The sequence below is a fragment of the Suncus etruscus genome, chromosome 14, assembly GCF_024139225.1.
Source record: "Suncus etruscus isolate mSunEtr1 chromosome 14, mSunEtr1.pri.cur, whole genome shotgun sequence".
Lineage (NCBI taxonomy): Eukaryota > Metazoa > Chordata > Mammalia > Eulipotyphla > Soricidae > Suncus > Suncus etruscus.
In genome coordinates, this window is record NC_064861.1 from 8,866,848 (window position 1) to 8,871,819 (window position 4,972).

Consider the following 4,972-nt stretch of genomic DNA (forward strand, 5'->3'; position numbering starts at 1 on the left):
GGGGGGGGTGGTTAAGGAGGATATGGGATGCATACTGGGAACGGGGGTGGAGGGAGGACAACTTTGGTGGTGGGAATTCCTGGATTCAATGTCAATATGTACCTAAAATATTACTGTGAAAGATATTAATCCACTTTGGTCAAAATAAAAATTATTATTATTATATTTAAAAAGAAAAAGTCCCTGCCAGTTTCCCCTGTCATCAAAATTTGGATGCAGGTGTGCATCTGATTCAGGGGTTATGTGAGTTGTGTGGGAGGTGCAGTGACCTAGATGAGAAAGGAAAAAAGAGGATGGCAGAAGGGCCAGAAAAAAACACTCCCCCCGGAAAAAAATAGTTGGTATTTGTTGCTTTATCTTTACTGTTAGTGGGCCACTCCAGGCAGAAGTAGGAATCAAACCCAGAGCCTCACACAACCAAGGTATGGGCTCTGCCTCTTGCATGTGCACATCCCTTACTACAGACAGCTTCTGTATTACAGCGTCAGTGTGATTTTAATGGATCCACTTCAGGAAGAGTGGGTTGCACAGACAGCTAAATATGAACTATGATGAAAATGATAAGAGCATACACGAGGCATGTATGGAAAACAGTGTTCTGATTTTAATATCTAAACTAGGGTTTTTATAAGGGGCATAATACTAGTCACAGGTGTTTAAAGAATGATCACTTTCTTTTATTGTGGGCAAAGTGAATTACAAATCTAATGATCACATTTTTCTTTGTAAAGTACAACAGAAATTTATCAATGTACATTGTTTGATCTTTAAAACAATACACATGTCTCTAGGTGGTTTGTAGTCTTAGAATAGAATATAGTTCAGTTAGGAGTCTAGAGGATAAAAGCAAGGCAAACTTTTTTTGTTTTGTTTTGTTTTGGGGCCACACCCAGCAGTGGTCAGGGGTTACTCCTGGCTCCAGGCTCAGAAATCGCTCCTGGCAGGCTCAGGGGCCCATATGGGATGCTGGGATTAGAACCAATGACCTTCTGCATGAAAGGCAAAGGCCTTACCTCCATGCTATCTCTCCAGCCCCAGTAAGGCAAACTTTTACATTTCAAAACAGTTCCTCTCAGGCCTGGCCCTAAGTGTCATACTGATGTAAATTAAGAGATTAGCAAGAAGCCAGTTTTCCTATAACAAATTTCCTTTATCTAAGAGAACAGGTTTCTAGTTTAGGGGCTAAGACTAACTTCCTAAATTCTGGTTTTGAAAAAGATAAAACTTAGATGAAAGAGGTACAGAATCATACCTAGTCAATTTAATAGCCTAGTGCTATACTGGAGTGTAAATTAGTTGGTAGATATTCAAGGTGACTAGAGGAATTCCCTGAAGCAAGGCAATTTTTTCTGTTACAAACTGCTATGTTTAGAGACAAGAAGAGAAGAAAAGGTTTTTCTGATGCTGAGTATTCCAGGTAAAGATCAATTTAATCAGGGCTATATTGACTGTAAAAATCCTTATGTTAGGATGAGAAAAGTTTGACTTATATACACAGCAGAAGGGAGTAGATAGATAGATGATAGATAGATAGATAGATAGATAGATAGATAGATAGATAGATAGATAGATAGATAGATAGATAGATAGATAGATAGATAGATAGAGATTGAGAGATAGATAGAGATATAGATATCAATTAAATGTTTGTACTAAAGAAGGCAGAATGTCAGTTTCATTAACAGAACATCTCATTCAATTATTCACACTGAAAGGGAAGACTCAATAGGCCTATTGATGAGAGATCTCTCAGGAATCTTCCAGCCATCCACACTTGAGGAAAAAGACTTTTCAATGGGCCTGCTAGTAATATTTCCTCAGGAACTTTGATCAGCTACCCACGCTAAGTGTATGAAACACACTGCTGGTCTTCTGACTGAATTCCTCTAGAAATAGTAAGATTCCTATTACGTTAATGCTGTGACAATCTCCAGTACAGAACAGCTGGTATTAAATCTGGGATTAAGAGCCAGAGAAGAAATAAAACTCTCCAGCAAGGAAGGGAAGAGGAAGAACAAGGAGGAAGAGATGTACTTGAAACACGCTGGCAAGGGTGTATACCACTGGTGGCACACACCGGATATGGGTTCATTAGCACAAGATGCAGTGCCAGTGTGTCAAGAAATACGGCAATGTAGCAGGCGACAGTGGGAACCTTGGCCGTAGGAGGCAAACATGGTGACCTAAAGAGGCTCTGTGCACTCTGGGCTAGTGGTTTCCAAACAGAATAATTGTGCAAGAAATTTACTGAGACACTTACCAAGAAGGCACTGCCCAGGAACCCAACTTCTCAGGGAAAGACCTGGGTGTCGAGACTTTCAACAGGGGTCCCCAGAGATTCTAATCATAACCTGCCAGTGTGTGGACCACTGGTATGTCACAGCGCTTGTCACGTTTTCACCCAGATTCCTAGGCCAGATCTACTGTAGCAACAACCTGAGAGACAGTATAAAATATCCAGTAGTGGGGCAGAACAGAGCTAAAAATAATTTGGAATCAGAAATGGGGATGTTGGAAGTTTTCCATAGAGAATGTAACAGATCACCAACATTAGTTACATCATCTGGACTGGAAAGGTGAGTATAGACACTGAAAGGAAATTTCTAGAAATGGAGTGGAGCCAAGACAGACAAGAAGTGAAGCTCAGCAGAGGGTCTTCAAGAAGCTTCCAGGTACCATCTCAGGAGCATCCTTGATCTGGCTCAAGACTTTCACCTGGAGCTCAAGAACTTTCCAGTTCAATTACAGTTTGGAAGGGAAAAAAAAAACTAAAATCAAAAGACTGGAATCTGGAGACTATGGCGTGATAGAAACATGATTTTTAGGAGATGAGTTGGAGAAAAAGGACGCTGAAGCACATTCAGGGAAGCAAAGGACAGTAAAGGCATTATTTCTCTTCATTTTGAAAGTGACACTGGCCTGGATTTAGCCACCACTCCTTGCCACAAAGCATGTCGAAAAATTCTTTATGATACCAGTAGATGGCGCCATGGCTCGGCTAAAATTAACACTGGGAATTTTAGTACCATGCTTAAAAAAAGAAAACAAGTGATGGGAATGTTGCACTGGTAATGGGTGGTGTTCTTTACATGACTGAAACCCAAACACAATCATGTATATAATCAAGGTGTTTAAATAAATTTAAAAAAAAGAAAAAAGAAAAAAAAAGAAAACAAGAAAAAAATGTTAAGGGAAGACTAAAAGATAATTGTGATACTGTATTAATATGTTAAGGGTTATTTCTTGTTCCAGACTCATTCTTGTCCCAGATTCATATTTCTCAGAATGTGATACTCTGCTCATTTTTGCTTCTGACCAATACACTGCATCGCCCAGCCAGATGTGCCACAGATCTTCAAACCCACAAACATTAACACTAAAGTAGGGATGTGGTTGAGAAATATTTGCTGGCTGTGAGAAGTAAGATACTTTATGAACGTTTTAGAGCTTTTATGGATTCTTTGTTGTCTTTTGGGACTCACCCAATAGTGCTCAGGTTACTGTCCCTACACTCAGGAATCACTCCTGGAGTTGTGCAGGGGAGCATATGGGATGCTGAGGATTGAACCCAGGTTGGTCACGTGCAAGGCCAATGCCCTACCTGCCACACTATTGCTGAAGACCAGCTTTTATGGACTTTGTCCACTACCCCTACATATGTCTTTGCCCCTGAACTAGACTTACATCATCTTCGTGCAATCCAGGCATACGTGCTATATACATACATAATCACCCAGGACAAATTAATTGTTCCATATTTTATTATAGTCATGTATTCCCTTTAAATGGGGGAGGGAAACTACATTTCATGAACCTTACTCACTACACCTAAGGTGCCTATTAGAAAAGTCCACCCTGGTGCCCTAAACTCATCTTGACAAGGACAATTGAGAAGAAATACCAGAGAATAAGAGGACTAATTAATAAAAGCACTCATTTGTCCAAGACTAATGTGAGTCTCTTTTTGCTTCCTGTGTTTTCCTAAAACTATACTCAAATACTGCAAGAAATCCTTATTTTGTTGGCTTGGATGGTTTGCACTGCTGGAGGTATGGTGCTTGCCCACTCCTGGCTGACGCACACAAGTGGACGGTTTTGTTTGTTCAGAGTTTGGGGCTGCACCCAGAGCCATCAGGCACTGCTCCCAGCTTAGTGTTGGGGGATCGTTCCTGGCAGTGTTCAGGGGACCATGCAGTGCTGGGGATCCAACCTGGCCCACCTGCTTGCTTAGAATGTGCTCAGCGGCGCACTTCCGGGTGTTGTCTGTCCGGTCTCTGGTCTCCAGGCCTGGTCGCATCAGCGTCTCAGCTCCGGGAGACCAGCGCGCACGCCACCACCATGGCCGGCATCAAAGCTTTGATTAGTTTGTCCTTTGAAGGAGCAATTGGGTTGATGTTTTTGATGCTTGGATGTGCCCTTCCGAAATACAAGCATCGTTGTCTCTATTGTGTTTGCCAGAGCACATCTGATTGAATGGGGAGCTTGTGCACTTGTTCTCACAGAAAATACAGTCATCTTTGCAACTATATTGGGCTTTTTCTTGGTTTTTGGAAGTAATGATGACTTCAGCTGGCAGCAGTGGTGAAAGGACCTTCTGAACTACTGTCAAGTAGACTTGTCATTTGTCAGTCATCCGTGCACACAGGAGAAGGGGCACAGCGCTGAGTGGTAGAAGCAAGCCTCTTGGGGTATTCTAGATGCTCCCTTCTCATTTTATTGTAAGCGTACTATTTTCACAGAGACTTGCCAAAGGATTAAAAGGATTTTCTGGGCCCGGAGAGATAGCACAGCGGCGTTTGCCTTGCAAGCAGCCCATCCAGGACCAAAGGTGGTTGGTTCGAATCCCGGTGTCCCATATGGTCCCCCGTGCCTGCCAGGAGCTATTTCTGAGCAGACAGCCAGGAGTAACCCCTGAGCACCGCCGGGTGTGGCCCAAAAAGAAAAAAAAAAAAAAAGGATTTTCTCTTTTGGA

The 4,972-nt window shown here is 42.1% G+C and overlaps 1 pseudogene; it reads left to right on the forward strand.

Annotated features, from left to right (window-relative positions):
• The first annotated feature begins 4,272 nt into the window (after nucleotides 1–4,272).
• On the forward strand, nucleotides 4,273–4,769 carry LOC126027944 (leptin receptor overlapping transcript-like 1; annotated as a pseudogene).
• The last annotated feature ends 203 nt before the right edge of the window (nucleotides 4,770–4,972 follow it).